Raw genomic sequence first — 25,022 nt, 5'->3', positions numbered from 1 at the left:
GAGAGCACTGGGTTAGGATGAGGGAACTTTGCAGGATGAGTTCAGAGGCAATGTCATAACAGTTAACGTTTGCTTGATTAAAACCATTTATTTATTTCTGTTTGTTAGAATAGTTTATCTGCCGACACCTGCTCTGCTATCTAATGCATTGGTCCCCAGAATACCTCCCAAAAGAGGATGAGGAGCCCATCCTCAGAGCCCTCTACTGACACAGCTGTGTATTATTCTGCTGTTTTACAGAGGTGGAAACTGAGGCACAGACCTGTGGCCAGAGCAAGCTGAAGATCACAGACCTGTCATCAGATGTTAGGACCAGAAAGCCTTTGAGTTCTGACTCTGCGTCATGAATACAAGAGTATCCTTGCCTCTATTCACTAAATGATACATCAATGAATTGAAAGCAAGAGAAAAGCTGAGGGGGTGGGAGAATAAGAAAATGAAGGGAGATGGATTTTGTTTCTGGCCAAATGATATCTGCATGTGTGGAATCAAAATAGCTTCAAATAGCACAGGAGTATGCACCCATTCCTGTCACAGAGCTAAGCAACCCACTAGGGACAGCAAATCCCCCTGCAGCTGAATCCCAGAGCTCGTGGGCACGACGCGTCTTCCGTGGTGGCTGCAGTCAGAGCTGTCTAATCCCAAACCCTCCCTCCCTGCCCTTCTCCCAGTTGCACTCCCTTTCTCCACCAATTGCTGGAGGAAAATGACAATTGTTGTAGACCTGTATCAGAGATGCCAATCTAATTATTTTTTCTCTTTTTTTCTCTTTTCTTTTTTTGGACATCACATCTGTGGAGGGAGGGGGGGAGGACCGGGATTTGCAGCGGCGGGGGCAGCTGAGGGGGGAAAGGAGTGAGGAAGAAGGAAAAATATTTCCTTTGGCAATTGTGTTTTGCTTTCGAGAAGGGACTGCTTCCCTCACTCCTTATCCCTCCTGACAAGTACAGGCACTTTGGGCCTTAACTGGATGTGAACATTGTCAAAAGAGATTTGGGCTAAAGGGAGGCATCTGCAGTTCTGTTCCGATTGCGCTCGGTGCGGGAGCCACTTTTGCGAATGTGGCAGGGTGGCTGGTGGGCAGACACCAGTACAGATGGGAACTTCACATACTGTATGCATCATGACCAACTATAAAAACAGTCACAACGCATCAGCTGCTACCCGGCCAGTCTCCCTGGAACCTTCACTTCCAATTTCAATCTCCCTGACATCCACAGCTTACAGTGAGCTTTTATGTTTAAGCATCACTACAGTGCTAATGCGGGAGAAAAGGAGCGGCCGGGCTACCGCAGCGAGGAATTAAACCTCTGATCTCGGCCAGACGTTGGAAGGGAGGAGCGATTCAAGGGGAATTGTGTAACTGGACTCTATGCAGAAGGAGAGAAAAAGCAGAGGATGGGAGTCAGGAATTGTTTTTGACGTTATGAACACGCGGCAAGTCAAGGGGCTTCTGAAAAAGAAACAGAGCGAGCAGGCGCTCTCCCAAACTGTAATTTAATGCTTGGAATAATCCTATTGTGTCAGCTACTCACCGCCAGAGAATTGAGGATAAATATAACTTAAAAAAAAAAAATTAAAGGGAAGGCAATTTGAACAGCTTAATGTTTCTTCAAAGGCTAAGTGATGGAAAGCAGCGCTGAGGTAAATTGACAACTCGGTTGCTGGCGCGGCTCAGGTAAAGATTTGATGGTAACATGAGCTTTCCAAAGTGTTTCCAAACTGAAGTATTATGAAAAGGTAAATTATGTTTTGTATTCATGACTGAAAGCATTTTATTTTAAAGCCAGCATGGCTGATGCTGTCAAGGTGGGGATTCTAGCTTTATGTACAGTGCCTCTAGCCTTGCAATGTGAGTGAGGCAACATGACAGCTTGTAATAAGTAATTTTTATACAGTTGCATTTATCACTCAAGTAGGCTTGGCAATATTAAACATAGACCTTAAAATGCTGCAGAAGAGGAAGGACAGGGGCTGGAGGCCATGTATATTGTGCGTGCGCTCGCGTGCGCGCGGGAGTGCTTCTAACTCCTTTCTTCCCCCTCTCCAGGCCCGTTCCTGTTAATGTGGCACTTTTTAAGATATGCACCGAAATGCTTCCAAATTGTTAATACATCACTAAAAGGTTACAAATGAAATGACCCTGTTTAGCTCAAAGGATGTTATTTTAGGCTTTAATGAATTAGGTTTCGCTAACATTTTCAGGCAAAAATCAATTGCCTCAATTAACAAATTTGCACAAGTCCAAATATTTACAAAATAAAGGCCCGGAAACCACATTCTTTGCTTTTCCTTCTCACTCCTTACCTGTTTCTTCATTAACATCTTCATTTCCATGGAAGTGTGAGGCATCAGGACTTTCTCTGAGGTTGTGAAGGCCTAAGTGTTGACAAATTTATATTTTTTAGAGGCTGCTCTTTTCTGTTTTAACAGGATTACTGTCTTTGTCATGAATAATTCAGGACAAGCAAAAAAAAGGGGGAGGATGCCCATTCCTTCTCATGGAAAGAACAGAAATGCAGTCAAACCTTACCTCAATTGTGGAAGAAAATCTTACAAAATAGAAGGCAATTTATTTCGTGGGAATGGAATGAGGAGGGAATTTTCTTCTATTCACAGGATTTATAAGAACTGCGGCTTGAGTCTGAACCAAAATGTAACTAAAATTTCCTAGGCAAATAGCAGACTCCAACTTTCTAAGGTGCAGCCCTGAGACTGCGCTTGATTTCCACTGCTGCTGCAAGGAGTTGCAGAGCCAGGTGGGTGCCAGGGAGCTCAGCAATCTAGTGCAGAGCTAACAGCAGACTGGAAGCAATGCAAAACTGAAAAAAGACCAGTCTCTATTATTATTCATATGACCCAGTTGAGGAAATTATGCATTTGCACTGGAAGGTATGTTTAACTCCAGCACCACAGCAGCCTCAGGACGTTGGCTGAATGGGGAGATGAGGACTTGCAGCTCCGTGGAGCAAAGCGTCTGGACTATCAGACAGATGAAAGAAGCAGTTGATTGTTTTTGTCTATTCCGTTTGCTTATTTCATGCATCTTTGCTACCCATCAATTATGTTACATTTAATTAATTCATCCATCTAACCCACACTGGTCTGAAGAGGACATTCCAGGACCTGTGCTTAATGGAATTGCCCAGAACAGAAATCAAGGTAGCATGTACTTCTCAAAGTTTGCTGGAACATGAGTCTACAACTCTCAGTAAATGTCTCCAGATAAAAGAGAGTGCCACTTATACAAGGGTGGCGCTTCCCTTTGCTGCAGTATAGATTTGTGAGTACAAACTCTATATACAAAGAGAAAACAGAAAGAAAACAGTCAATAAAATGTAAGGAGTTAACATCTGTTGTAGATTTTGCAATGCATTCATAAATGAACAAAGACACTTCATCTTCCATAGAATGAGTCTCCACAGCCAGATTGATTCTGAGTTTCAAGGTTTATTTTGTATTATTTAGTCATATTAATAAAGTGGTGAAAAATAAGACCTATTTCTTCCCCAGGAAAGTGTGGTTAATACAGGTCTGTGAAAAATGTTGCTGTGATTGTATATACATGTGCAGACTATGAAGATCCAGGTTTTAGAACAGGACCTGCAGAATAGTATGGAACCTTTGACTGCTGTTTTTCAAAATGGTGAGAAAACAGGAAACAATTTCTGTTTTCCAGTATCCTCTGGGGATATCAACATTTCAGACAATTCCCTGTTTGCAGAATGAAGATCACCATGCGTGGTACTTTGACTCCTTCAAAACTAAAATCTCCGGACGGAGGATGTGGGTAAGGGAAAGACAAAATTAGGCATGAAGCAAGCTGTCATTGTTAATTTAAATGTAAATATTCTTGTAAGTCCAATAGTTAATAGCTGAAAAGATACACTGCTGGATTTTGTCTGAAATTTTGATCAAATATTTTTGTCCTGAATTGGCTGAAAAATTCCAATGTTGCAGGTTCCTTTTCAGCCAATCCCTGCTGATGTTGTTACCTTAGGATAATAGTTGGTCTATGGTGCATGAGAAAAAACAACATAGCCTTGCACATCCTTTTAGCCTGATTTTTAGGTCCTGCACTTGCAGATGCCACAAAAGTGTCCAGAACCCAAAGAACTCTGAAAATCAGAAGTCAGATTTAACTGCACATTGCCAACTTCTTCGGCTAGTGTGTCATAGAAATCTATTCTTGTTCTAGAATCATCTCACTTCCTCTCTCCTAACATCAGAGTATCTCAAGCAAAATATGTCTTATGTAGATTGTTGTATAGTGTGGATTATTAAATAACATATCAATAAGATGTGATTGTTCCTGATGTGTTTTCTTACCAAAATAAAGAGCATCACACTGGATACCAAGTGCTTCGCTGCTAACATAAAATAGACCATTTTGCTTTGATTCCGTGGACCGTATCCATAATCTCAGCTTCACAAATTGACATAAAACAACTCTTATTGACTTTGTGAAGCCATGTTGTACCTCACTGTCTGATAACTCAAGCATTTCGAGTATCGTTATAACAAATCATAACCTAAATAGTCTATACAGTTTGTATTCTGGATGAATTTATGCACCTATCCTTGCAGAAAAGTTTGTACACCCATAGCATGACAACTACCTAGACAACAAATTCAGTTCTTTGAGGTAATAAGCCTATTGTAATAAATCAATTATGAAAAACATGTTTTGATAATCAGGTGTAGAAATGCCCAGAACAGATATTCACCCATGGGGGATGTGTATGGTGTTCAGCTGTCCTTACTGTAGACTTTTGCAATGAAATGTCTACAAGCCACCCACCTATGTGCAATTTTCTATATTCAAGGAACAGAAATAGCACATTTAGAGCACAGTTAACTTGATTAGAATTTAAGGATTAGCTGCATTGAATCCAAATATCATCTCTTTATCTCCTTCTGTTTATTAGGAGATTGAAGATAGTTAAGCAATACTTAGGGCTGCAGACAGACCTCTACATTTGGAAATACAAATATAATCCATTCTATTTCATAGCTTTACAAATTTGTGTGAATATGGGGTTTATGCAGAACAAATTATAGCAAAGAAATCATAGGGGTTTAAATTACTTTTCTGAGGGTACACAACAGAATGAAGGATCACAAAGGTGGCTTGACCACTTGTTCTTTTGCTGACAAAATCCATTTTCCCTTTGCTCACAGCAGTATTCACATGGGCATCTTGATCTAGCATTGTCTCTAAGGAGAAATAACCTATGACAAAAGGAAGAAACCTGGGTTACTTGATAAGTAACATGGAGCAGTTAATGCTTAATATGACAGAACTTAAAAGGGCTTAATTTCAAAATGGGTTTGAAACCATCTTCTCTCAAAACAGACTTTTTCAGATTCTATCAAGCACTGAATAAGAGATGCTTTCATCATCAGATTCCTTCAAAAGATTTATCTTAAAGTATGCAACCACGTTACACAAACTGAGAAGAGACTATTCTGGGATTAGAAGCCTGGGATCAGTACTCAGGAAACTCCCCTGCTACAAACTTGCTGAGGTAACTTAACATAGGGGTAATGTAGCTGTAAATCTGTGCTGCTGTCTGAACTTCCACTGTAGTCAGCAGAAACTAAGACTTGAGATAGTTCAGGCATCTCCAGTACCACTTTGGATACTCTGTACTGCTCAATCCTCTCATAGGATCCAGCACAGAGCTAATGAAGAACTCTTCTGAAAGGAAGGATACCTTTGGGGACCCCAAGTGATGCTAGATGCATATGTTTAGGCAAGTGAATCAGGCCCCAGCCAAAGCTGTTAATGGAGTTTGATGGACACATTAGCTTAGTTTTCGTAGAAACCTACATTTTGTCATCTGACTAGATCTAGGTGCCCTGAGGAATCTGAGATCTCTCCACTAGACTGGTAAATACACACAGGTTTGTGCTGTCCTTCAGAGTTAGCAGTCAGTCACCAGGTGTAACATCCATGGGCATCTCAAAAGGCACTAGACACCCCTGTCTAGGCAACCATAACATGCCCCCAGGATGGGTTTCCCTTGCCTAAACATAAGTATCTAACATCCTTTTAGGTACCTTGGCGTATCCTGCCAGGCCATGCATGCCTTCTGTCAAGCCTGCTTCATGCCTGCTACCTTGTTCTAGATGTCTTGAACACAATAACACATCTCAGATGGTATTGGACACCCAGGGAACAGAATCATCGTCTTAGCTGCAGGTATCAGTAGAAAGTAGGACACCTACTTCTTTGATTGGTGAGGCCCTAAAGCACTATACATCGGAGCCAGTCGCTACAAATGAACTCGTGAAGACTTAAGAGGTATTCTGTTACTGTAGAGGTGGATGTGTAATGAGCAAGAGTAGGAGAAAGAATTTTATATTGAAAAGAAAAATCTACGCTCAGGGAATGCCTGTGGAAGCCACGTGTGCAGCTCATACATTCGTGTGTAAGTAGTATTACTGAGAGAACAAAGGATGTTCCTGGACATTCTCATTACATTACAAAGCTGGCCTTCCAAGAATAACATGCCTGAGAATAAAACAATAATTATAAAACCACAAATGCAATCAAAGCAATGCTGCTGAAAGCCTTAAGCACCACAGGTTTACAAGGCATGTAAATATAGCAGCTTGGATAAAGATGTAAACAGTTACACTGCACCCTTTAAAATCTCACACTTCAGAAGCCAGTGGAAACACATTGGACTGAAAATCTGGATAGACAAACATTGGATTTCTGGTAAGAAATGTTATTCTTTTTCTTTTAAAGCTGTGTGAATACATGCAAGCTCAAATTAAGGAGAGCAGCTAACCAACTGCATGCCAGAGACGAGCAGGCTGCTTAAAGCCACCACATAATCGTCGAAGCTTTAAAAAAAGAAGAAAACAGCTTGAGGGCTTTTCTCCTTCTTCCTCTAAAATGTGACATCATTGTATATGACACAACACCTTGGAAGGAACCATATGGGGAAATGCAGACATGTTGCTAACTAAATGTGAGCTTCTTCGCGATGAAAAAATCTCATTGCTGGCCAAACCCTGGATGGGCTCAGAAAAAGCACAGCTCGTACTTGGAACTGACAGGTCTACTTCAAGGACATTTTTCATGGCTAATGCTCTTTTGTACAGTATTTAGGAAGGCGTACCACGAATAGAACGCCGTTTTTCATTCAGATCTAATCAGAAGTGGTTGATTCAGACTTAACGCCCTAAAATACATGAGGTGTTCTGATGCAGGTTTTTGCTTGACTTTTTACAGGGCTGAACTTTAGCTCTCCAAGTTCATTTGTAAGTGTTACTTTTCCCACTGATTTAAGGAATATATATGTCTTCTTTTGGTCATGCAATGTCTTTAGGTTGGTCTTTGCATGTCTTTTTTTCACTCCTCTGTTTTGCTAAATGTTGACTTTAATACAGTTTTGGATCAAAAGTTAGATCTAAAAGTTCCAATTTTTATATTTTCATTACAGTCATTACTATCAGTCACAGTAAGAGCAGCAGTAGTAATAGCAGCGATAGTACCAGTGAATTTAATTGACTACGCTGTAAATGGCTCACTGACTTTTTCAGGGCTACTGATAATGATTGAATCTGAGGATATGAATTTCTACAAAGCAATTAAATAAAACCTCTTAGCTAAAACACTGGGTCTTCATGTTGAATATCCACCTTCATTTACACAGCATCTGATTCCAAAGTTGTCTGAGGTGGCTTCAGCAGAAGAGAAGATCCTGACAGCTTTAGATTGGGAGTGTTAATAGATGAGAAAATGGTAAAATTAAAATGAGAGAGCTGCCTGAACAAGTATGTATTCATGCATTAAAAATTATGAGCATAGTAGTTAACAGTTAAAAGAGCTTCCCATGGAACACATCATTTGCATTTCTGTGAGTACTAATGGGATGGGAATCGGGAATTTCTCAGAGTTCCACTATGAGATACTCTCTCTTCTCTTCTGTCCCTAAACTGAAAAAGAGGTTGGAACCCAGTTCAGTAAACTCTCACATTCAGCTTGACTGAAATACCACAGAAACCCATGTGTGTCTTTGGAACTACTTAGATAAAATTAGATATTTTGGGGGTTTCCCACCTTTAGAGACTAAAATCTGTACTTAATTTTCATTATCTGTCTCATGAAAATGACTCATGAAAGCACTTAATCATGTACTTGATTTTCATTTAAGTCTGTGATTAAATTCTATAGAAGTTAGTAAAATTTAAGCGTGCCTTTAGAAATAAGCATGAGCTTAAATGTATTCTCAGTTAGATATGTTGTTCTCAATTAATTTTGGTAGCTTTGATGTTTTGGGATCTAGGTGAAAGTTATTTCCACTTCACAGTTTGATCATGAAACAAGGCACAAAATAAGACAAAGTAGAAGGAAGGAAGGAAGGAAGGAAGGAAGGAAGGAAGGAAGGAAGGAAGGAAGGAAGGAAGGAAGGAAGGAAGGAAGGAAGGAAGGAAGGAAGGAAGGAAGGAAGGAAGGAAGGAAGGAAGGAAGGAAGGAAGGAAGGAAGGAAGGAAGGAAGGAAGGAAGGAAGGAAGGAAGGAAGGAAGGAAGGAAGGAAGGAAGGAAGGAAGGAAGGAAGGAAGGAAGTCAACTGAAGACTTACAAGAGCAAAGAGTATGTGGGTTCTATAAAAATGTGACATGAAGGGCCTAGATTATGGAGGTTTGAGCAGATTTTTTTTTCTTTACTTATTTAGCCTTTTGCATGCAAAACTACTTATGTATACACTCCCCCATGTAAGCCTGACTAACACAGCTTCAGCAACTCTAGGCCAACTTCATCTCTGGGGTGAATGCATTGCCTGGAGGGATATATTTGATTCATAATGGCTACAGCTGAATTACAGTGAGTGCTGGAGTGTTATTTATGTTACATCTGAAAGTTCATTGAAATTATTTAGATCCAAATCCCTCAAAGGGTAGAAGTAGAGCACAGGTTAGATTTATGTGGCCAATTCCAGGTAAGTAGATCACAAGCTCTGCCTTAAAACACAGCTCCCTTGACTTTCACCAGTCATTTTCTGCGGATGTTCAAAGCCCATGTCCAGAGCCCGTGCAGGGAATCCACTCAGTAAACCATTCCCCTGTAAGTTTGGTGCCTAAAGGTAGTTGAGATTTACAAGCTAAGAAAGAGCAGATCTAGAACGTTAAAGTTGTGGGTGAGGTATTTGCAAACGAATTAGTTCATTTCACCAGGAAATGGAAAGACTGACTTGGTAAAAACCCATTCCTTACTTTTCCTACAAGTGTGACATTATCTATGGGCACTCGTCCCACGCACAACAGGTGTGAAGAGGGGTCAGGAAACTAGGAAGGCAGGAGGGGGGAGAACAGTAAGAAACAGGATTTTCCATCCCATTTGTTTCCTGTGAAAAACCTCTAGAGTCAGGGGGAAAAAAAGTAATGGTTGTAATTCAGGAGTTCAGCATACGCAGAAAAACCTCATCTTCCATTCAGGTAAATATAATTGTATAATCTGGGAGAAAACTGTGACTAAATGAGCTACTAATCATCAGGAAATCTTGTGAAAACTGAGTTATAGAAATAGAAACCTTCTTTCAGTTAAAAATATTACAGATTAAAGCAATTTTAAAAATTAAAAATGTTTTTCTTCAGAAAACTATGAAGTTTTTACTTAAATTGTTATCTTATTCCATGCTTCTCCCATTTTCTTGTATTTTTTCTTCTATAGCTGTTAAAATTTATATCCTAATTAAAAGCCCATACCTTAAAAAGAAGTTGGAAATGAGGTTTTAGAAGTCATCACTTAGTATTCTTTCTTCCCTGCCATGTTTTCTATACGCAAGCAAATGTTTCCAAACATGTTATTTTGTCATCTTAACCTGGAGCATTTGAGACTTAGTAAAATATTAAGTTGTCCAGTTTCCACTGGTCTATCTGCCTGCAATATGAAAGCTGAAATGCTTTAACCACCTTTAGAATCATCATTATCATCACAAAGCGAAGTCAGATGTGCAATCAGAAAGTGGGATTGCGTTGGACTTAATGTTTAACAGTCATTACCTGAGAGAGTTTTGAAGTGAAAAGGCAAGAAAAATGTGAGAATGAAAATTAGAAATAGAGAGCGGTGAAATCATTCAGCTGATATTTCTTCACTTTGAATATGTCTGATACAGTAGAGTTGCAAAAAAACATAGAAGAAAGATACCCACGCTGTGTTGTCAGATAATGGGTCTTTGAAGAATTTCCAAACTGAAAAACAATCTGACTTCCATAGAGACATAGATCAGAAAAAGATCCTGCTCCCAGATCACCAGCTCTAATCTCTGGCTCTGGCAGCATATCACATCGTCTAACACCTTTTATAAACAGGTCATGCACTTAAATATAAGATTTTCTGCCTCTTTTATAAGGGGGAAGCTGTTCTAGAATCTCATTTCTCTGCTAGTTTGAAACCTACTGCTGATTCCCAGCATATCTGCATTCATATGGCTAAGAATTAAGCACATAATTTTTCACATTAAAGTCCAAAAAGGCTGTTGAAAGGCTGTTTTTAAGAGAAAAAGGATCACATTTAGAGACAGACATAGGAACCTGGAGCCCCAGGCATTTATTTTCAAACGGGTTAAATGCATACCTCTTCTGAAGGGTTAGTGACATGTGACAAGCTGGAGAAAAGTGGCACCTATTGTGGGGTCTTAGTAGCTCCAACCTGCCTTAACTAGGGAATTTCTGCATTGTGCTCCACTTTGTAATGCAGATGCAGTTTAGCACATTTCCAGATGTGTGAAATACAGATGGAGGGAGCTCCATACAGCTTTGCCCCAACTCTACTTATAACATCTTTTGTGTTGATCTCATTCTCCACACTTTTAAGCTGAGGATACAAAAGTGACTGTGCCTTTGTTAATACACCCTGCTTGGTGCAAACGGTGCTACAAGTCTGCTGGTTGGGGGAGAGGATGGGAAGTTTAATCAGAGTTTCCAGAGCATCTAGTCAGTGTGAGCCACATGCATGGCAAATAACTATTTTTTACTGATGTCATGTTAATATATAATTATCATATATGAATATAATTAATATTAATATAAAAACATATCCAAAACATAACATAGGATCTCAATTAATTTTGATTAAGTGGAAAATGTTCGCTGCAAGTCAAGGGGTTTTGAAAAATTCTCATAGCCTTGGCTTCTAACTTTTACTTCCCCCTTTTTCCAAGCAAACAGCTGCCAAGCAAAATAGTAGGATGTGTTACATGAGCTAATCCCAGTAACTTGCATTTTAGAGGGTTAATATTACTTTCTTTTTATTTCCTTGCTTTTACCCCGTGCTGACTAAAAAGAACACCCAGGTTCAATGAGTGACAAATCATTACAGACCGTACAGTGTAATTAAAAAGCACAGCCATTGATCAGCTATGAGCTAAACCTGAGACAAAAAAGTGAGAGACCCAGAATAGCTGGCAAAACTTCTCATTGAATCTGTCTGAAATGGAAGATGTTCTCCCTGGAGGCATGGAGCGTGGCCCATTGTGCATTTCCATTAGAGATACACACTGACTCAGAGCGTGCCATTGATGTTGGCCTATTTATGAAAGGCTGTTGAAAGAGGTTTCAGAGTTAATTGAAAAGAGCTGTTTCTGAAGTAAAGTAACTTCAAACAACACGGCTCTGAAATGTGTTTTAATGGACTGGAAATCAGTGAATTTTCCATAGTGCATGTGAAATAAAAATGGATGGCCTGAACGGAAAGCTGCATTGCCATTCATCATCATCATCATTATCATTTTTAATACTGCAGCTATTAATAATTATTTTAACTATAGTTACTCAATAAACAATGATAAAACAGATTCATTCTCCATTGGTTAGTGGATAGTCTTGTAGGATATGTCAAGCTTGTCATTACATGTCTTTATTTCACACATTCATAGCACGGGCTGCCTCACCACACTGTAAACAGAAGCAGAAGCTCTTTCAGCTCTCAGGTGGAGGTAGGCTCCAAGGCCCTCTTCTACCAAGGCATATTGTGTTAAAAATATGTTTATTCTTAACAATGCCTCCATTTTAAAATTAAAGCATATGCCTAAATTCAGGCACGTGTTTCTTCAGGCATTTGTTTCAGCTCTGCCCTGAGCTGAGCTTTCACACATAAGTTTGTATTTAAGCTCATTCTTAAATAAAAGCCTTTTCAGCAAAACGTGCACCTGAATTTCATAAATGGTAGCTGAGTATATGTTTAAATCTCAGCTTGCGATTAAATACCTTTCTCAGCTGAAAACACCGTGTTTCTGAATCACTTTTTAAAGCTTGGCAATGTTCAATAAAAGAAGGAATGACTGAGCTGAATTTATGCCTTCTTTTGAATTCTTTTGCAGGAATGTAGACTTAGCAAGAAGGAAGGAAACTCCTTAGATGAAGGGAATTTAGACAACTCTATGCTATTCAGGTGGAAAGGAACAGGATCAGACCGTGAGATCGTTCCTTCAGGTGATTCATACCAAATACCTTGAGAAAGCTCATAACCCCCAGTGAACTTCAGGGGAAAGGCGAGAGTAAAGTAACCTGAGACTCAGTATAACACAAACAATAACCAAACGATGATATGGAGCTTGAATGATAAGGACTATTTTATACTTCCATTCTACTCTTAATGTTCTAAGTAATTCACAAGTCCTGCGGAAAACCTCCCGTGTTCCATTAAAAGAGATGACCTCACAGAAATTAACCTCACAAAATTCATTTGAAGTAAGGAAGAGCTACAGTCCTCATTTTTAAGTAAGGAATTAAATAGATGGATAGTAATGGCTTCATACAAAATCTACCAAAATCAGCAGACGTTTCAGTACCAGCCTTGCCTGGTCCTGCCTTCAGTCACCATTTGCCATCCTGATAGTCCTGATTTTCTCAAAGCTTCACTTCCCAAAGTCAATACCCTGCCTAGAAAGGTCAACACAGATTTATTTCTTTAACATTATTTTTTAAGTTTTAAGGTTGCTGGGGGAAAAAAAATGAAGAAAGAGCAGAAAAATTAGTTCAGTTTTAAATAAATAAATAGAAATCTCCTTTTTTAGAGTTGTCATGGCAGTTTGGCATCTGCACTGATTTTTGAAAACTTGTGGCTGGATTAACGTGTCCTTAGTTTATCTTTGAAGTGTTTGTGTGTAGTTACATACACGGATTAAGAACGTGCTACTTGTTCTGCAGAAGTGAGCACCAGCTGTCAAAAAAAGAAAGTGATGAAGACTAGAGTTGGAATCTGAACCTAGGGACAACGTAACTCCATACTTAAGTAGCTAAACAAACAGTCTGAATTTTTTGAGACATTAAACATTGACTAGAGAGATTTAATTTTTCTGACACTCCAACACCTTTACCGTAATGGAGAGAATTAGGCACTGAAATCGGGATAGCTATTGCACATACCTACTGCAGACAAAGGAAAGAGGAGTTACTGGAGTAAAGAGGAAAAACAGAAGGGGCAGCATGAATTTCTGCGCCAGCACACTTTAGAACTAGGGTTAAATCCCACTTGGAAGGTAGGATTGAGAGCCTGAGAGACTCTATTCATGTGTTGATGGATGTGTTCATGGTTGTGTTCATCTGAGAAAAGGGACATTTGGAACATCTGGGTGTGGATTCAGGTTGGATCAACCCAAACCAGTGGAAGGTGTCCCTGCAGGTGATCTAGATGGTTTCTAAGGTCCCTTCCAACTCAAATCGTGCTATAATTCTGTGACTCATAAGGCAATACTTGCTATACTTTTCTGCAATAACTTTTGCAAACAGGCTAACTGGCTTACCTGAAAACTAATTAATTATAAGCAGCCCAGACAAAATCAAGGTAAACCTACAAGACTCATCCTCCCTGGGAAATAATTCTTGTCACAGATTTAGTAAATAAGAAGATGGCAGAATGAGGTTTTGGAGGTGTTACCCCCATAAGCTCCCAAAGAAGAGCCCAGGGTGATCTCAAGGTTAGAAACCTAGATGTCTAGCTTTATAAAGTTCTCATTAAGGTACTGCAGCATCATTCAGGAGGTAGATGGTCGCAATCTGAAATTAACTATGCTTTCTCAGAGTTTAACTTCAGGAAAAAACTCAGACTGAATGTCACCTAGTCATTTAATTGAATCAAAAATTAATTCCCTAGGGTCAGCTGAGATCGAAACACAAACCTGACTGTAATCAGCATAACAATGTTAGCTGAAATTATGCCTCTGAATGATAGCACCTAATAGAGGTGTAGGGCAAAGCTTCCCTAAAGAGGTATTAGAAAAATGTGCTGCCTTTTTGATAGTCTTTGATACTGGGCAAGACCTTGTTTACATATTTCAAAGTGAATTGTAAGACTATCTGATTTTCATACCAGTACCTGCCTATAACCTTGTGATTTCATTACCTTTCTTGAGTAAACCAGAATTATCAACAAAACAACAATTTTAAAGATATAAAGATGGAATCAAGTCTACACTGTTGTTGCTTAGTATGAAAATGTATGGCATTATGTTTGTCTTCAAAGATGGTGAACATCTTAAAAGACAGCAGAGAGATGTTGTCTTATAATATTTGTATAATCTTCTATCTTTTCCACCTTCTCTTAGACCTTCTGGCCACGGTGAGAAACAGAGCAGGGTATGCCAGAGCACTGCTGATCTCTCAAAACAGAATTTCATGTTCTGCTCAAGTAGATTTGAAAATACAGTCATTAGGATAATAAACACTAGGATCTTAAGATCATCCAGCCTGGAAAGATTGTGTGGAGGAGGATGTGGGCACCTCAGTAAAGTGTTAGAATACTCTGATATGGAACTAGCAAAATCACATTAGATCTAAACCAGTATGATTTTAAACATGTTCTAAGTCCTGCACATAAAGGGGAGAGGGCAAGAAAGAAGGAATGCCTGTAGATATCTTCGTTAAAAAAATCAGTGAATCAACACGGGAGGATAAGAGCTGAAATTAGTTTTCAGTTTCTCAGTAATGACAACATTGTAGAAGAACTAGTCATATAAAGGCATTTTTGAATGAATGATTAATAAAGAATTGTTGAAAAACTCTACCAAAACTACGTGTCAAAAATGACACATCATTGAGCTCAGATATTTCATTTGAAATGTCTCAGATTTTATGAGATTTAATAAAATTCAGAGCAGAACTCTAAGGAAACTATTCCCATTCTCATTTGTCTGTGCCAGGAGTGCTGGTAGCTGGAGAGCTGATAGATATATTTTTTGGATCTACCTTAGTTCATAGCCCCCAACCACCTCTGTCTCAAGCCACCCACTAGAAACTGAATCAGTCCGTGGAGCTCTACTCTGTGGAGTTGTATTCGGTGGAGACCTGCAGTTTAACTAATGCTGGAGTGGGGATTTTGATTATCAGCTGTCTAAACCTTGGCATTTACTGAAGTCCAAGACACCCTGTGTCATTGACAGCTCCCACAGCGCTGGCAGCAGGGCACAGACCTGAGAGAGGCATGTGCTTTTTTAGCCTCTTGGAGGGCAGTAGCGTACCTGAGGGTATCTCGGGTAGCATTTGACACCTATATTTAGAAACATAATGGAGCAGTTAAATATTTGATTAAGTGGCTTAAGCTGCAAGTGAAATCCTACCTTTATTTCATCTTCTAATTAGTAAAAACATCAAGGAAAATAGTCCTGCATGATATCTAATGCACACTGATAGTTTTACTGAATAATTCTGATGTGATATTTGAACTAACTGCGCTCCAAGAGTCAGGAGAATTCTCATCAGCAGTTAAATTACTTAATTTTGTTTTCCCCATAAATTACTCTGAAGTGATATTTTGTAACATTTAGAAAAAAAAAATTCAACTCCCATTTCATTTCAAATATCTATATTAAAACAAAACTTTAAATACAAACATCAGGTACACTGTCTAATTTGACTTCAGAGATGTGACCATTCACAGAGTTTTGAGAAACAATTGTCCATTGAGGAACCAGAAATGCTGTAAACTGAGAAACATACCTGAAGCAGGGAAGAGAACAGATTTTAAATGCCTACTACAAATTAATCCGCTCATATAAAAACAAAAGCAAAGTGGTGGCTGCCCCATCCCTGGAGGTGTCCAAGGCCAGGTTGGATGGGGCTTGGAGCCCCTGATCCAGTGTGAGGTGTCCCTGCCCATGGCAGGGGTGGAACGGGATGTTCTTTAGAGTCCCTTCCAACCCAAAGCATTCTATGATTCTATGAAAAGGTCTTCTGTTACCAGTCAGGGGATTTGTGTGAAAAGTGCAATATTTGGAAGACAGCTTTCTGATCACTGAAAAAGGGTACAATATATATGAATCAGCTCCATAAATAACGCTCATTTTTCTATGCATGTGTACGATTTGTGTATCAATTCACTGGACCACATAACGTTACACAAATAGAAATGCCAATAAGAGTGTGTCTGTCTCTGGCTAACTATAATTTTCCTTCAGCTGTTGAATTTCAGTGAAATTAGCGATTGCTTTGTCCTGTGGCCCAAAGTATTCATGACAATTCCTTTCAGAACAACTGCCAAGCTCATCGGTGCTTCTGTTTCAGAGCAGTAGGGAAGCAATACATTATTCTTTTTCTCCATCCATCAAGCCAACTCATTTTGAAGTGGGAAAGTTAGCTAAATTAAATAAGGACAATATGTTAAATGTAGCTTTCCTCTCTACAAGATGACTTTTAGAAACACACCCTAACTAGTGTTTTCTTTTGCCTGTGACTTGAAGATTCAAACAAGGCAGGAGTCCAGGCTAACTACAGACATTTTTCTTTTTTTTTCTTGTTTTATTTTAACAATGACAACTGTCTTTATGGAAAGCTTCTATATCTAATCAGGGAGAAAAGAGCAATTAAGGAGAGACTAAAGGTTGTCATCTAGTGTAAATAGGCCTAATTCCACTTTTCTTGCCAGAAATCTCTTCTTTTCTTCTTCATGTACTTTCATCTATATCTAGAGCTAATGCAAAAAATCAGTATATTTAAAATGCTTGAGAGCTCAGGTACATCTCACTTGCAGTTCAGAGACAGAATAATTTTAAGAAATGAAATGAAAATGTTGTAATGGAAAAGAAATCTATATTTTCATTCAGGGTAAGATCCAACTATAGAGTAAGTTTTTAAAAGAGGCATGTGTTCCCATGAAATCCACAGATCAGTGTATTCTGAGAAAAGGTTTCACATGAGCACCCCTGAAACATACAGACAAAAGAACGTACAACTCAAAATCCAATTACACAGGGAACTCGAGTTCACATTGGATTTCTCAGCTTGAATGCCCTCAGTGACATGGTCAAACAATAATATGCGATCTTTGACCTGCGTGATAAATGGGAAGTTCAAATGAAGATTAAGCTGTGTGTCTCTAAAAGTGTAGCTCAAGCCTGGTTAAACTTACATGGAGCTCATTCAAACAGGAATTACACGATGACTCGGACACACAGGGCTGCATGTAGCTTCCTCAAATCCTGTGCTCAGTTTAGGGCCCCTCAATACAAAAATAAGACATTAAGTTGCTAAAGTGTGTCCAGAGGAGGGCAATGAAGCTGGTGAAGAATCTGGAGCACAAGCGTTACAAGGAGCAGCTGAGGGAACTGGAGCTGTTTCATCTGGAGAAGAGGAGGCTGAGGGGAGACCTCATCGCTCTCTACAAACCTCCAAAAAAAGGTTGTAGCAAAGAGGATGCTGGTCTCTTCTCCCAAGTAGCAAGTGATAGGATGAGAAGAACTGGCCTCAAGTTGCATCAGAGGAGGGTTATGTTGGATATTAGGAAAATTTACCAAAAGAGTGCTGAAGCACTGCCAGAGGCTGCCCTGGGCAGTGGTGGAGTCTCCATCCCTTGCAAGAGTTCAAAAAGTATGTAGGCATGGCACTTCAGGACATGGTTTAACAGGCGTGGTGGTGTTGGGCTGAAGATTGGACTTGATGATCTTAGAGGTCTTTTCCAACTTTAATAATCCTAAGATTCTGTTTTTTCCACAGGGCATTTGCAAGGCCTTCAAGAAGTCGCCTCTCCATCTTGATAATCCTGTGTGCTTCATCTCAAAACCAAAGTGAAGCCCTGATTCACAGTCCCAAGAGCTGCTAAAAGCACTTTATGCTGCATTAGAAAGAGAAGACACCCTTCACAGTTACGGATCCCCAATGACCTCTTGCTACATCCACAGGAGACCAACATTTTATCTTGGGATAGTGTAGAGAATGAGTTGGCTCTTGACGAAAAAGGTATGAAAATTAGTTTTACAAAGCTGAAACTGAGTTGAATGCTCCAAACGTCTGAGCACGGCCTGTCCTGCTGCCTCTGAGGCAACACCACAGACTATTTCAGGCATGTGTTTCTTTGTTCTAAAAGAACTTGACAATCTTGAAGGATATTTTCAAGAACAAAAGGACCTTCATTACAAAGTAAAAATGCTAGTAGGCAGGAGATGTGTTTTCTGGAGGAAGTAACTGGCACCTTTGTTATATTTCCTGACAATCTGACCTTAAACAAAGCACTTGAATTCATGTTTAGGAAAAGCTATTGCAAAAAAAAAGAAGAGCCAAACTTACACCTCGTTCAGAATAATAATAGCATCAACCTCCTATACCATGTTTTTTGGCATTTCATCTGAGAACTTTTTACTGAAATAGCCTGTGCTTTTTCTCCACTTTGCCAAAGTAAAACTTAATCAACCATTGGAAAAGAGGTGAAAACAAAATATGAGATACCCAAGGACATTCAGTAGAAAAGTAGCAGATCCAGGATGTGGTGGGTTGACCTCGGCTGGCTTTGAGGTGTCCATCAAAGTGCTCTATCACTCACCCTACATCAACAGGACAGAGGGAGAAAACATAGTAGAAAAGCTTGTAGGTCGAGATAAAGACAGGCAGAACAGCCAGTCACCTTTGTTATGTAAACCAAATACACAGGGTTAGATAATGAATCCCAGGCTACAGCTGACTGAGAATGTCCCTAAATCTCCTGAAAAGAAGAATTACATAGACTTGAACAGTTGCCACAGTTTTATTTCAGATGTGAATTTAAGCTAACACGCAGATAGTTATTTTGGCAAAAGTTGAGTTTATCAAGGAGTACAAGTTTGTCTGCAAAGGGAAATAAGGTGGGTAAGGAATTCTCAATACCAAGGTACTCCTCACTACCACTCCCCGGTTAGGTCCTGATGGCTGGACTTTATGATCTTAGAGGTCTTTTCCAACCTCAATGATTCTATGATTCTAAGCATATAATGAGCCATGAAGGTAAAATGAAGAGGTTGAGTGATAAATCTTGGAGACGCTTACACTACCGGTCTGCCTCTCATGCAGTGACAAGACCACAGTGCTGGAGCCAGCACTCAATAATCGTTTCTGGATTACTTTCACAGGCTTTGCTGAAATGCAAGGTAATCACTACTGTTACTCCTTTGGACTGGTCCTAAGGTACACTTGGAAAAGCCAAATTGAAATAATCTATGCCAGTGAAATAACTGAGTTCAATTATAAGTACACACATCCACAGTTCTGTTTTGTCCCTGCGAAAAGGGGTGTCCATGGTCTGGATCCCTGTGATGACCATTCAGCTTGTTCAACAGCAGGATTTCCATTTTTCTTCCTTTTGGTGGGCACGTGTTCTCATCTTGCTTTCCAGCACGTGCGTTACTCACAAAATTACCTGTTCCAACACAAATTCATTACATTTATCCCACAATAAAATCATTCACGCTTCTAATTCACCTCTGAACTTTTCAGAGCTGAACCTCAAAACCCAACAGCTGCCTATCACGTACCACTCTTACATATTTCTCTCAGTGTAATCAATCTCAGCCTCTGCCGTGCTGGTTGTTGTAGCAATAGTCACTTTTTGTCATTTTCTATAAAGTGCAAATGCTACAGGCCCTTCAGACACTGTCTGCTCTACACACATGGTGAACCCACCTTTAAAAATGTTTCTCATAAATCTTTTCTGTCACCTCTCTTTTGCCAGCACTAAATTGAAAAGAGGGGGAAGGGGAAGAAAAAGATCCTCTAAAAAGCTGTTCTGGGTTTTGCTTCATAACAATTTATTATTTATTTTATCTTATTTTATTTATTTTATTTTATTTTTAACCATAAGCTATCTTTTTTTACATTGAAATGCCAAGTTATTATTTCCTGGAGGTTTACACTCAAAATCTCAGCCTGTCAGTTCATTTAATGTCATTTTACTTTACGCTTCATGCCAGTTTTAAGGCTCAGCAAGAACTGACAATGCAATCCTTTCACAGCATCAGCTGACTGTGTTTTCTGTGACAGCAAGATTTTAAATCAAGTATTTAATAAACTAGTAGCTCTTCCAGTTAGCAGTGAAATGTTCTTTCAATTCCACCACATCAAACAAACCTCAACTACAGAGCAAAGATTACAGCTAGACCAGAAATGCAACTTATTTGCATGCACGGGATCACCAGGGTTTGACTGTAAGAGAGGGAAAAGATGACGCGTGGTCTTGCTTAAAGTAAATGTGCACGTGAATGTGCACATGTCTATAAGCAGAGTACACGTACAGAGACAGAGAAGAGAAAAAAGGGAGAAGAGATTGGAGATGATGCACACAGTGGTTAAATTACTCATTTGTGAAAGTGCTAAGTAGATGAAAGGCGTTCTTATGAAGCTCACGAGCTGCATTAACTGGGAAAAGGTGTTAGGTTCTGTAAGACAGGTGGCATCGACTCCAGACCCTTCACGCTGGGTTTAACACTGAATTCTGCTGAGCTGTGGTCCTTTACGCAGTTCTCCGTTCATTGACTGACCTGTCTGCCGTCCCAGCTCCCCACATCACACTTCAGGGTTTGGCCTAGTGTTCACACACCCACAGGGGAGAAAATGTAGAAAAAAATCCACCTGTGAAGCCTAAAGGGACCTTTAAAGTACTCAACGAAAACCATCTTGTATGTCTGCCTTTCTCTCCCTGCAGGAGCATGCGGTTGCAGCTCTGCTAAGAAACATAACAGGGAAGGAGGACGAGCGGTGGAGAAGAGCAGAAATTCTTCTTGCTTATCCACAGCCATATCTCTGAGTTCCTCGTACAAAGCCATCGATAATGCAATAGCCCAAGGATGCACAACTCCACCTGCTGCAGCTGGACTGCCTTGGTGCCCAAGACTATCATAGAATCGTAGAATCACCAGGTTGGAAGAGACCCACCAGGTCATTGAGTCCAACCATTCCCATCAATCACTAAACCATGTCCCTCAGTACTCCATCCACCCGTCCCTTAAACCCCTCCAGGGAAGGGGACTCAACCCCCTCCCTGGGCAGCCTCTGCCAGTGCCCAGTGACCCTTTCTGTGAATAATTTTTTCCTAATGTTCAGCCTACAAAGCATGCAATACCAGGGGCACCTGAGGAAGGGGGTTTTGTAGGATCCATTTATTCATAACCTCATTTCAGGAGCTGTGTTATAGCCACAGTTGGTTTTAAATTCCTGATCTGGGTTCACAGATAGAATATATCATCACTAGAAATTCCTGGAAAGCAAAGTATTTCTGAGATGCGTTTCAGGTCTTTCTTCCCTAAACATTTGTTATCTCTTAGGGAAGATTTAGTAATGATTACTCTTGCACTGAAGAAGCTTTTTCTTCCTTGTGTTCCAGTCCAAAGTAGTACAGCGTGAACTCCTCTCAGTGAGAAGGCTTTCTCTTCATACCTTTACCTCATCACTTCTACTCAATCTTGCAACTTATTCAAGCTATGTTCACCCACCTATGCTTAGGAGGAACATGTTCCTTGGAAGCAAACACCTTAATTGGTGTTACTTAACTGAACCTACAGGCCTACCCACATAACAATGTTTACCAAAATTAATCTCAAGTAGCTTTTTAAGTGTATTAATTAAACTACTTTGAACTCCTATGTGGACACCCTTGTTCAAAATTAAAGAGGCTTAATTCAATTTAGCTGAATTAACTTTCGAAATAAATTAAGCCAAATTGAATTATAGCTGTTGCAATCCACATAGGGATTTAATTTCATATGTTGAGGGCTGTAGTCACGTTAATTGGGCAAACAGTTGTAATGAGTTGTTGCCATCTTCCAGTTTTTTACTAACATCTCATTGCTAGGCATTACCAGTCCAGCTGCCAGAATCAGTAGAGTGAAAGTTATGTCTGCACTTATCTGCTGAAGTTCAGTCAGATACCTCTGAAACCTTTCTCCATTAGCAACAAAAACACCACAGTGCAAACTGAAGCAATTGAGACAGCTGGACAAGGGAGCCAACATGAATGCTTGGGAGGAAAAAAAGTAAAACTCGTGGGTTGAGATAAAGACGGTTTAGTAGGACAGCAAAGTAAGATAAAGTAATAATACCAAATAATAATAATGACAAAAGAATATACAAAGAAGATGGATGCACAATGCAAATGCTCACCACCCACTGGTTGATGCCCTGCCCATTCCTGAGCAGTAATTCCCCCAGTTTATATACCAGGCATGACTTGATGTGGTATGGAAAATCCCTTTGAGCAGTTTGGGTCAAACGTCTCGGCTATGACTCTGCCAGTTTCTTGTGCATCTTCTCCTTAGATGAGACTCTTAACTCTTGGTTAATACTACATAGCCACCTATCAGGAGGGAATTCTTTATTTTGCAGTTCGCATTGCATTGATGTTGCAGAAAACTATGACAAAGAATTGGAAGAATAAAAACTTTTCTCGTTTGGACTCCATGCAGTGAACGGTCTAGGACACAAACTTTGTAATGAACAACAGGTTTTCTTGCTCCCATAAAACCCAGGAAGGAAACCAATTTTGTTCTTTTCTTTTAAGTTCCTAAACAATCCTATGTTAACAAATCACTCACCAATCAGCACCTGAAAAGCACACTTTTAACAACATTTGGCTGACATCCATAATATAAACTGAAAGTGTCACCAGCAAAATTACAATTCAAACGCTGTATGATTGCAGATCATTATATATTGTGTAGTCTTGTTTCTGTTTCCTGTCTGAGTAATTTATGTACATAACCAACAGGTCCCAAAGGGCCAATTTTGCAATGAAACAGACCATTTCAAAATCCAGTATGAGACCACTGCAGGGTGAAACTCATTTTTGCTGTTTGTCCCAATAAATACTCAAAGAATCAGGTTCTTGTGAAAAAAAGGCCCAAAGGGGAGGTGGCTGCACTTAGGCTAATTCTTTTTAAATTCAAATTAATATTTTTGAAGGGAGAATGTAAAGAATATTTTTCTAAAAACATTTTTCTAAAAAACCCCATGGCAGGGGTGGGACTGGGTGGGCTTTGAGGTCCCTTCCAACCCACCCATTCCATGATTCTAATCCAGTCAGAAAGATGTGTAATTCTGTTGCCTGTCAAGTTCTTGACAAGTTTCTGTTTCCTTCAACAGGCACAGTACGTAGGCCCTTTCTCCTATGCAGTAAATTGGAACCATTTCCTCCCATTCTGTCTGAACTCAGCTTCATTGCACTGCAAGTTGACTTAAGGAGTGAGGCGAAACTCATTTATATCATCAGGGGTAAGATTTGCATCCATTGACTTTAGACAGGTCAAAGTTAGATGCCCAGTCTGAGCTGATTACCCTGGGCTCCCGTCGGAGTCAGTGGAGGGAAACCTTCTGAGCCAAAGTCATCCCATTTATCCTAGGGTACATGAATCACCTTAAGAGGAGCTTGTTGCTCTTCACTGACTATAAATGGGGCCATAAGGTGGCTGATTCAGGTTTAAGTGTCTAGCTTGACGGCATTTACCTTAGGTCACATGCATTTCACCCTGGGAAGCTTGTATTTTACTTCTCCATGCTGCAGACCTCATCTTATATAACTCCAGTAGCTCCAATTATATCTTGCAAGTTGCATCGAAAGTGGAAACTCAGTCCTAGACTTTACATGGAAATGTTTTGCTATCAAAATAACAGCAGTTTGAAAGTAAAACATCTTCTAGGCCCAAGAATTAAGGTTGATTTCCAGAACATTGTCTGTAAATTAGTAGTCTTTGCCTACTCTGACTTTGTTTTTCACCCTCCTACCCATGATCTCTTGCTTTCTCCGACTTCTTTGTGTTTGGGCAACCTGTTGCATGTGCTGATCAGCCTGGAATAAGCAACAGAGTGATTTAAATTCTCTTTCTCATGGTGATGGTTCTGTTGGTTATCTTTTCTTTTCCCAGCTGCCAGTTTCCACAGATCTTATTCCAACATCATGTCTTTGAGAGAGCTGTCCTCTCAGACAAACGTGGTTAAAATTGGCCAATGTAGTTGAAATTATCAGAGGGAGGAAGAAGAGGAGGTGTGCAAACTGATGAGCAGGATACATTCCCTTAAAATTAGATTAAACATCTGCTTCCTTGCTACCAAGAAACATAGTAAAATTTCTAGTACAGACATACTTTCCTACAGAGGTAGGAAACACCCTTTTTTAGGCATAGTTAGTGTAAGCTACACCAACAAAAACCACAATGCTAGGAATCATTCATTTTTCTGAGTGTACTGGCACAATGACTCTCCTTTTCTAGCCCAGATGTTCCAGTTTCATCTTCAGTCATGTTCTGGGGGACAGTTATGTTAGTATATTTGCTTTTTACCCACTGGGCCTTTTTTTGACCCCCTGGGAATGCCTTAGTTTGTTATGCCCTGAAACACAAAGCATTAACAGCCTTTTAGAGAGTGACAACACATGGTGGAGGTAGCTACCTGCTCTGTTTTCCATAAAACGGGTGTTAATGGGCTCTAGAGGGGTCCCTCAGTAAAGAAACGGAGGAGTTCAAGCATTTATTGACTGGCTTGTATCTCGTAGAAATATTCGAAGTGGAACATAGGAGATGTGGAGAAAAGCCACACAAATGAGAAGCTACTAATGAAGTGTTTTTACAGTTGGAGTTCGATGTGTGAGCTTGTAAAAGCTGATTAACTATTATTGTGTTTTCATCTAACTGGTTTGATAATTTGTTGGTTAAATGGCTCAGCTGAGAAACCAGTGAGTGTCCTTGGAAACATGCTGGTGCAAGAGTTAAAGCCTCAAATTTACACGGAGGGGGCAGGTTTATGTTGTGGATCCATGATACACTTCTCTTTTAACAGGT

The sequence above is a fragment of the Phaenicophaeus curvirostris genome, chromosome 2, assembly GCF_032191515.1.
Source record: "Phaenicophaeus curvirostris isolate KB17595 chromosome 2, BPBGC_Pcur_1.0, whole genome shotgun sequence".
Classification (NCBI taxonomy): Eukaryota; Metazoa; Chordata; class Aves; order Cuculiformes; family Cuculidae; genus Phaenicophaeus; species Phaenicophaeus curvirostris.
The sequence above is the reverse complement of the archived record's forward strand: the minus strand, read 5'-3'. Positions refer to the sequence as shown.